This window comes from Neolamprologus brichardi, chromosome 23 (assembly GCF_056152115.1).
Source record: "Neolamprologus brichardi isolate AB-2024 chromosome 23, ASM5615211v1, whole genome shotgun sequence".
Lineage (NCBI taxonomy): Eukaryota > Metazoa > Chordata > Actinopteri > Cichliformes > Cichlidae > Neolamprologus > Neolamprologus brichardi.
The window spans coordinates 4831382-4842230 of NC_142125.1; positions in this window are offsets into that span (position 1 = coordinate 4831382).

The window sequence follows — 10849 nt, forward strand, 5'->3', positions numbered from 1 at the left end:
TATTAATATGGGAAAAAAGCAGTGGTTTTTTTTAAAAAAAAAAATTATTTCGGGGTCCCCTTCCTTATGTAATTCCCAATTGGATTTGTGACTCCTCCTGGGATTAATCTAGAGTTCTTTCACTCCACTACACCATGAAGTCATGTGCAATTGTTACATCTACATACCACTGTATTTTGAAGTCAGTTATATTTTGCAAATTCAGAGTCTAAAATATCCACTTTGGTAATCCTGCTTCTCTATTCAGTCATCTGTCCAGTAGTACCTACACTATACTGCTAAAATTATTCACTCACCCATCCAAATCATAGAATTCACGTATAATGGGTCATTCTCGGGAGCTCAAGGAATTCCAGCAGCTCCAGCATTTCCTCACTAAAATTACAGAGCGGGTCAGTGGATGCTGCTGTGCATAGTGCGCACAGGTTGCCAAGTTTATACAAGATCAGTTCCCACAGATCTGCAAACTTGATGTCGCCTTGAGATTAGCTCAAGACCAGATGGGTAGAGAGCTTAATGGAATGGGTTTCCATGGCCAAGCAGCTCCATCCAAGACTTTCGTCCAAGCCCAATGCAAAGAGTCAGATGTAGTGGTATAAAACATGCTGTCCCTGGACTCCAGAGCAGTAGACATGCATTCTCTGAAGTGACAAATCACTGTTCTCCGTCTGGCAATCTGATGGACGAGTCTGGGTTTGTGTGAGGGACCAAGCAGCCAAAGCAAAGAGAACACAGGCAAAAAAAAAAATCTTCAAAAAGGGTTTTCTTTATTTTAACCCTCAAAAAGTCCAAAATTAACAAAATTTGAAAACATACTTAGCAGGCCCATAAAAGAGGTCAACTAAATATAACCCTACAAAAAGTAATTTCCAAAAACTTAAACAAAACAAAGTGAGACGCAACTTAACTCACAAACTGACCTAATTACAAAGACACATGAGGGTAGCTTTTATAATGATTTGGCCAAACCATTTGAACACAATAGGGGGGGAAACAAAAACACACTAATATTAACTAAGCACAGAATAACCTAACTAAACCTAAAACACCCCTGCTCCTGGTAAGCCCATGGTTGGTCCTGCCCATGGTTGAGTCCTCAGCCACGCCCCTTGCCCAGACAGGAAACAGCCACCGCCCAAACCCAGGTAACTCAAAGAAAGAGAAACATAATTAATATAACAAAACATTTTAGAAAAACCACACAATGTCACTATGTGCGCGCCTCATAATACCAGTGTTAGGTTTAACCAAATGATTAATGAAGAAAACTGCAAAGCAAACTAATAAAGTAAAAAATGGACTAATTTACCCCTGTGTGGCTGATGCCATCACAGTTTGGCAGTTGCCAGGAGAACTGTAGTTGTCTGACTCAGTTCAATTCAATTCAATTTTATAATGCCAAATCACAACAAAAGTTGCCTCAAAGCACTTTATATTGTAAGGTGAAGAGTCTACAGTAATACAGAGAAAACCCCAACAATCAGAAATGAGATGACCCGCTACAACAGGAAGAAACTCCAGCAGAACCAGGCAACGGGATGGGTGGCCATCTTCCGCGACAGGTTCTGGGTGAGGGAGAAAGACAGGACAAAGACAAGCTGTGGAAGAGAGCCAGAGATTAATAATAACTAATGATTAAATGCAGGGTTGTGTAACATAACCACGGTCCAGTCATTGATGACTTTGTTCAGTGGTGTGAGTCTTATCTACAGCTGAACATATCTAAAACAAAAGATATGGTGATTGATTTTAGGAAACAACAAAATGGGCACGCAGTCACTTTAATTAAAGGTCAGAAAATAGAGCAAGTACAATCATATAAATATCTTGGGACCACAATCAATGAAAAACTGAACTTTGATCAAAATTGCAAATCAGTTTGTAAAAAGGGTCACCAGCACCTTTATTGTCTTAGGAAACTTGCTCATTTCCACATTGACCAAAAAATTTTTAACTTTGTTTTATCGTTCTTTTATTCAGTCTGTTTTATCCTTTTGTTTGGTGGCATGGTTTGGTCAGACCTCTGTCACTGAGAAAAACTCTATAAATCAGATAGTGAGATGGTCCAGTCGTTTGATAGGTGAGCCACAGTCTTGTTTAGCCTCCCTGTACTCTAAGCAGGTACAGAGGGTGGCTTTATCAATCCTTAAAAATGGTTCCCATCCTCTAAGGGGTGAATTTCAGCTTCTTTCCTCAGGACGGAGGTTTCTATTTCCGAGATGCAGGACAAAGCGTTATAAAAATAGCTTTGTCCCCGTTGCTGTCACTGAATTAAATAAGAACTGTTTTTGATTCGAAATATTAAAATTACTATATATGTGCCACAGTGAGGTTTATATCTTTACTAGGTATGTGTGTTTTTAAAGAGATGCCGAATGCTGTCATTTTTTCTGTAAAGCAAATTTACCTTGCCTATGGGTATAAATAAAGCTACCTTGACCTTGAAGGGGGTGGTGGAGGGGGAATTATGGTGCAGGGTTGTTTTTTTAGAGGTTAAATCCTTAATGCTTCAGTAAACCAAGATATTTTGGAAAATGTCATGCTCATAACTTTGTGGAACCAGTTTGGGGACGACCCTTCCTGTTCCGACATGACTGCCCACCAGTGCACAAACTAAGGTCCATAAAAACATGGATTAGTGAGTGTGGTGTGGACGAACTTGACTGGCCTCCACTGAGTCTGACCTCAACTTTTCGGATTAATTAGAAGTGAGACAGGCCTTCTCATCCAACATCAATGTCTGACCTCATGAATCCGCTTTTGGAAGAATGATTCCCAAAAATTCAGATGAACACATTCCTAAACGTTGTGGAAAGCCTTCCCAGAAGAGCTGAAGCTGCTATAGATGCAAAGGGTGGGCCAACATCATATTAACTCTTTAAAGCCGGTCAGAGCGGGCACGCTTCGTTTTGCGTGACTATTTTTAAATCCCTGTAGCACTGCAACCACGTGAGCTAGCGCAATAATTTTTTTTGCATATGAAACCGGAGGAGTTGTACTTACATCTTATGCCATCAGCTTGTCCTCGGTCACAGTTTCCTTCCACATATAGCTTTGCAAAAACTGCATAAAAAGCTCCTGCAGCAACAAAAACATAGTATTCCAGAAACACGCTTTGCCAATCCGATCAGCTGTTCATAACACTTCCTACGTCCATCAGCGCGAACTATCGCATGTCCGCCATGACCTGCCCGAAACCGGAAGTGACGTTATTTTCGGGGAAATGTAGTTTTTTACCATCAGGGCCTCATGAGCTTATACTGGTGTTTTTAAAAGTTATCTTTGACTTTATGACTTTCTGTGTCGTTTCTGGGATGCTTAGGACTCATATTGCACTGCTGGAAATAGTTTATTTTGATGCATATGCTGCTTTTTTGCAAATTTGCATTATAATATTTATTTTTGTTTTTCCTGCAGTATATAAAAATTGGTGTATTTCAAAAATAAAACTATGAAGACACTCAAAATAAATTTCCTGTGGTGGGAAACTATTTTGTGCAACTTTTTTGTATTTACAGTTTTGAAGGATAAGCCTCTTAAATTTCTCTAACTAGAAATATATGTTAAAAAAACAAAAACGATTTTCAATTTTTTTGTAGTTTATTGCACTTTTTTGCAATTTATGTAATTACTATGCAGACATATTATTAAAATTTAGGCTGTAATGGTTGTATTGATGTATAGCAACTTGAAATGCTCCCAAAAATGGCTCTACAACATGTAAACATATAATATAAGCTTTGGTGGACTTGGTTCTATGGTAGGTCTTAAAGGGTTAAAACACTGTGGATTAAGAGTGGTTCGTGTGTGTGAAGGTAAACAAGCAAATACTTGTGGCAGTATAGTGCACGTCGGTCTGATCCAAGGTCCACTCTTATCCCACTTTTCTTGCTTCTTTATTTCTTTCTTATTTCTGATTCTAATTCAGGCTTGTGCATGAACTTTGAATGAGGTTAAACGCTCAATTATTATCAAAAACATGAACTTAGACCATTCTTATGCTGAGGACAACAGTCTACGCTGTTTTAGCAGACTACTACATATGCAACACAGCCTCTGGCACTACCGAACATAATTTTTCCTGAGCAGTCGACTATCCAGCTGCTGCGTGAAGGAGTAATTATGAGTCATCTTTGAGTGTAGGAGAGAAGGAGATAGTTAGCTCCAGCAGCAAAAGCCAACATAAAGAGGCGCAGAAAAGAGCAATTCCTACTGAAATACGAGGGGAAAAATACCACCCCTACTGTCTGATTGAGAAACACTCCCACAGGCAGGCACTACAGCAACAACATAATGATATTCAGTTATTACCACGAATGTCACAAAATGAAATTAACGATGAATTTGTGAGTTATCGCTTTGAAGAAAGCCTTTTAGAAAAGCTGTTTGACAGACCAACACGCAGATAGATATCTGTGATTCCATGACAGCTGTCATCGACAGCAAGGCCTTTGTTGTTGTTGTTGTCTTAATATCTCAGGGGTGCAAACTAATACTTCACACAGCAATTCACATGTTTGCTTACTTCATTTTTTTCCCCCTTCCAGTAAAATTCAGCATTAAATGTAAATTCTTCCCTTCACTGCTTTGCAGGTAAATAGTTGACCAGCTGGTCTTCGTTTTTGATGTTCATTTCCTCTTTCATATCTGCCTCTTTCTCTCTCCATCTCTCTCCATCAAACCCTTCTGGGTACCAATTAAAGCTCAGAGCTGCTGCAGTGTGTGCTCATAGGTGTTTTTGTGTGTGTGTGTGTGTGTGTGTGTCTCGCTGCGTGTGTGATAACGCCAACTCAGACAACAAGCTATAGGCTACCTGTCAACAGGCACTTCAATGCTCACCATCTGCTCACGCTGCAAAACGGTCTTCATTTACCCACAAACCAACACTACACTCACAAGGAGGGGGAGGAAGGGAGACGTGGGGGTGGGGGGTTTAGTGTTGATTAAAATACGATATAACTGCCTGATGCTACTCGGAGCAGTAGTCTTTTTTTTTTTTTAAAGCCTACAAGCACTATATCACCGTATTTGCATTTTTGTGAGCGTGTGAGTAAGAGATGGTGGTAGGAACTGTATTGTGCACAATTGTGTTGTGTTTGTGGGTGTTGTGTAAATGTGTTCAGCCACACTACTGAATAGCTTATTCTACAGGGTGGGCCATTTATATGGATACACCGTAATAAGGCAATAAGTTACGTTGAAACCAAGCACACCATTGTTTTTCTTGTGACATTACCAATACGTTTGATGTGTCACATGGCCCTCTTCCTATTGAAAAAACAAAAGTTGTATCCAAGATGGCCGACTTCTAAATGGCCACCATGGTCACCACCCATCTTGAGGAGTTTGCCCCCTCACATATACTAATGTGCCACAAACAGGACTTTAATATCACCAACCATTCCCATGTTATTACGGTGTATCCATATAAATGGCCCACCCTGTACTTAGCAATGTTCGGTAATGACAAACTAGTTATAGTAGATTATAAAAGATTACTGCTATTAAAGAGTTAACCTTCAAGCAATAAACATCATTTTTTAGACTACTTTTTCACCATCCATTTTCTTAACCAATGATTCAGTTTAAGGCCAAGACGCAGGGCGCACTCTGGACAGGTCGCCAGTCTACTGCAGGGCTAACAGTCTTGTTATACGCTCTGCTCATGTTCACCTAAATGCTGCAAAACTGATCAGAGTTTCACAGTGCAGTTGGATAACGCTAAGCATTCTGCAAAAGCAATCCAACACTTCAGCAAGCTGCAAAGCTTGCTCCATTGTGTTGAAACCAGTCACCAAGTTTATATCCCAGGAACTTGGTGACTGGTTTCAGCTTTGCAGCTTCTGAAAACTGAATGCAGAGAGACCCACAAACAAGCAGCAACATTTACTGATGATTATTGATCATTTCCGTTTTTAAATCAGCACCATGGACAACAACCACAGTCAGAGATCAGGTCGGTGGACACATCTATTTAAGCTCAAGCTACAAACTCACACTATCTTCTTCAACCAGGCTACCACAAGCCCAAAACAGATTTAGCTTTGCTGAAGTAACATAAAGGCAACTGTCATGTTTGTAAGCATGGAACAGTAGAGAGAAGCCACCTAACCACAGGTACCCAACAATTGTTTCTGGTGGATTAACTACTAGATATTAGTGTATGAGTCTATAGTTTCAATATAGTGGTAACAATGTTCCAGTCCTTTAAAAAACAAACTACTCACCCATCAGAAAAATCTTTCAGTGTGCTCAAAGTCGTCAACATCACTACTGAAATCCAAACTCCTGGTGGTACGCTCATCCTACTCTCATCTGTCCATCCTCTTTTTTTAGTCTAGAAAGTTATGTTTCTTTGACTCGATAAGCGTCGATAGAACGATGACTTAAAACGCTTTTAATTTATCATACTGCTGTAAATATAGCAGTATAGCAATATATCTAAAATATAGAAGAGACCTTTGTAATAGTTATTTTACATGGGCCACTGGGCTTTTCCTTGGCTGCTCCATTGGTCTTTACACCTTTAAGGATGGTTTCTAGACTTCAAAATACAGACTTAGACCACCAGAATATGAGGTTATCTGTCATGAAGTAGGAGAGACATTGAAAATGATGCATCGGAGATTTTAAACTTTGTTTTTTGGGTTTTTTTTTTGCACCAACACAAAGTGAGAGTATGGAGCATTTGAACTACAAAGTCGACCTTTAATGTTACTTGTAACTAGAAAGCACTCAAACTACTTACAGTTACTCTGTAATTTGTTACATCCAGTACTAATGTTTTTGAGTATTGCATTGGCCCATTGTTTGCTTTTAAATCAACCAGTTTTAAACGTAAATCTGTTCTTTTGTGTGTCAGTTCAGTCTACAAAAAGTTTGAAGAAGTGCAAAGCACAAGTTAAAAATTGTAGTTTTCCACTCGATTAAAATGCTGACAATGCGTGCCCTCTCTCACCCATTCTGTCTTTCCCTCTCCCGCACTCAGGCTGACCACCCCTCTCGCTCGCTTTCTGTATAATGTCATGCAGACATACATTGCCCCCAGCCTTCAGGCCGTGGGGATTGCATACAGGCTATATTAATAGAGGGGGCGATCTGTTCAAACATATGTTCCCCTTAACAAAGTCATCAATGTCAAACCTTGCTCTCCCGGGCTCCACTAATGCTACATTTAGCTTTGCATGCATAACATTAAAGGCAGCTGGACAGAAAAGTCTTGGAGTTGGAGTGAAAGCTAATAAGCTACGCTGTTGACCTTCCTGGGGCCCAATAATTACTTCAATAACAGGAGAAGTATACGTTGGAGACTATGGGCTTTGTGTTAATGTGGTGAATGCCGACAGAATGTGGCCCACAGAATGAAACAGCTATTAACCAGGACAAAATATTTATACCCTGCATAAATAACTCGAGAGTTCAGCACAGTGAAGTTTAACAAGGTAAATAATTGGTAAATCAGCTATATAATTTCAAATGGAGAGCAAGCAAAGAGAACAGCAGAGTGGTAGATTTTGGCCTTGAATGGAAGGAAGGGGTGTTTATTTTAGATGAGAATAACAAAAAATGAAACAATGAATCCCGATGATTCATAGCTATTGATCAGTAAAGTAGTATATGTAGTGTATTGATGGACATACTGCTTTTAAAAAAAAGAAAGCTGTTAGTCAAGGTAAGGGGGAAAGCCTTGACTGCTCAGAGAGGAAAACTCGTGAAATGAAGACTTTCCTCAAGACGTTTGGAAAAACTTGAAAACTCCTGTAAGTCTTTAGAAATTCTGCAGAAGGGGTAGATGTCTGAAAAGAGATGGACATTCACATTCACTTAGGGTGATAACTGACAGAAAAAAATTCTGCTTCTGTCCGAAAAACACCTGCACTAGTTCAAATAAGACAATTAGGAGGCAGGAGAGGTGGGAGGCTCCACTAAAATATATATATATCCATCCAAGTGGCCGGCATAGTGTACAGGAACATCTGTGCCGAGATCTAACCTGGAGGTCCCGAGGTCAAAATGGGAGATGCCCCCAAGGGTGGTGGAGAATGACCGAGCTAAGATCCTGTGGGACTTCCAGATACAGACGGACAAAATGATGGCGGCTAACCAACCGGACATAGTGGTGGTAGACAAACAGAAGAAGACGGCCGTAGTGATCGATGTAGCGGTTCCGAATGACAGCAATATCAGGAAGAAGGAACACGAGAAGCTGGAGAAATACCAAGGGCTCAGAGAAGAGCTCGAGAGGATGTGGAGGGTGAAGGTAACGGTGTTCCCCGTGGTAATCGGAGCACTAGGTGCGGTGACTCCCAAGCTAGGCGAGTGGCTCCAGCAGATCCCGGGAATAACATCGGAGATCTCTATCCAGAAGAGCGCAGTCCTGGGAACAGCTAAGATACTGCGCAGGACCCTCAAGCTCCCAGGCCTGTGGTAGAGGACCCGAGCTTGAAGGATAAACCGCCCGCAGGGGCGTGCTGGGTGTTTTATATATATATTTATTTATTAGGTACAGGAGGTGTGGAGACAAAGACTGGTTGTTTCCTAATGAAACACCTGAAGGTGCCTTCTGTTTTTTAGGTGTTTTATTGGACAACACCAGGAAGCCTTGCATGCAGAGCGGAATCATGACCCTGTCTGAACAATTAGGACAATCATCAGCTGAGAATAATAATGAGATGCTGCAAAGTTCAGTTTAAAGAGAACTTCTACATGTTAGTATGCGTCCCATCTCTAATCCATCTCATGCATTTACTAGACCCACACAAAATTACCTCCATAACAACATAATGCATCCAGGCAGGACATTAATTAAATTCAAAGTAACACCCTTGATTTTGAAAATTTCTTCTTGAAAGTTTTGTTCACTTTTTGATAACATATTTTTTGGTATTAACTTCATCTGTCAGAGATGAAGTTTATGCAGAGAATCTACAGTCAGATGCAGTTCCCACCTATTCCCCCGCTAGCAGCACTTTAACTCTCTTTAGATTTTTTTTCTCTTTTAGTTCAAGCACTTAAGTGAAATTATTTACATTTTCCCACAGGACGACTCTGTTAAAGAGCTGATGCTTTCATTCTGTCTATCCATCCTTTCTATTTGCCCATCGCTCCATTTTCCCTCCATTGATACAGCTCCCCTGGATGTCTTATGAAAAAGAATGAGGTAAATAATTGCTGCACACTTTGCAGTGAATGCCTGCTGCTTCTGCTGCAGAGTGCAGCTGTGGAGACAACACAGGCTCATACTTTCTGCTCTTTAAGTACCCAACCACTAAAGAGGAAAAAGAACAAAAAAAACATTTATTTTGCATGATTTAAAAAAATAATAATAAAAAAATCTTTCTCCAAGGCCTTGCAGACCTAATATAAAACCCTCAGGTTTCAGAGCTTTGTATATCAACATGACATCCACTACCTCTAGGTCTTGCTCAAAGTTATGTATTAGCATCGAAACCCTTTTTCGTTCCAAGGATTCAATCTCACACTATTTCTTTGGTGCCTTGGCTCAGCTATGGAGGCGAGATCACACTGTGCAGGGACCACTTTGTGCCTCGCATGCCCCGTGGCAGCACCATGCATTATGTACGCATTTCTCTGTGGACAGTGTGCTCAAAAATGCCCCCTGCCTGCCCTTGTTATTGGAAACCCTCTCACGATGAATAATGACAGACATCAGGGTGCCAAATGTCCCGTGCAGGACACCGTAGGCATTTCTCGGCTAACAGAAGGGAAACAACATCTGTTTGGCTGCTGAATGCAACGCTGATTCATCAGTCTCGCAAACACACCTTGTCTTAAAGTCGCAGTCAGCTGTTTCAGAAATGCACTCGGGAGGGAGTTTAAAACGACGTCAATCATACGGCAAAAGCACTCACACTAATGGATAAACCAATCAGAAAGCCGAATGATGAAAAAGGTATGTTAGGAAATGGAAAGGAGAAAAGATTTTGTAGTTCTCACACAGCTGAACTGATGACATTACCTTTATCGTGATTTGCCTTTACTACTATTGAAGGACTGCTTTGAAGGACATTCAGTTCAGGCTCTAAGTTCTCCCGCGAGGGGGAAAGAATTGCAGACATTTCATTTTAGTGTCTCAACACTCATCAAACTTAAACGTGCTCCAAGTTAACACTGATGCAGTGTGAGGAAGTAGAGAGGGTGAATGTGACCCATATTAGTGGATTGCAAGAGACACAGGGGGCTATTAATGGCTCATTTTGAGCATTAGAATAGGCGTCTTTAGTCTGTAACCTCCTGACGCCCCTTCGTTTTGTTTACTCCACCATCTGACAGGTCAGTTCATATCACACGTGTTAGGGAGCGCGTCTAAGTCGAGCGTATACAGTCTGCATGTTTAACAGACTGTGTGCCCTGACTTCTCCTCAGTGGAAGTCATTTTCACAAGCCTCAGTCTGAATGAAGGCATTTAATACAAGTCAAAAGTGCGAGAGGATTTCATTTCGTATTCCTGAATAAATCTGCAGGGGAAGGATTGTGGAGGGAGGAACTGACATGTGAATGGAGAGGAGAAAATGTATGCCTTGAGGAAGTAGACAGGAGAGAGAGAGAGAGAGAGCGAGATGGATGAATTGAGGGAGTATGAGGGTGCAAATAAGCATAAGTCATTTGAAGTAGTCTTCCCTGTTTCAAAGGAACAATCTCTTCCATCTGACAGGTAATGATAGCGCTGCTTTCAGCATGCTTCCCTCTCACCTGGGACACTATTGCTCTCCATTTGTTTCTTGTGTCTAACCAGACCTGACTACAAATGGATCCAACGAAGCTTTTGTGCGAGGTCAAACGACAATGTGCTGAATAGGTGAGGGGAACTTTTCAAGTTACCTCACTG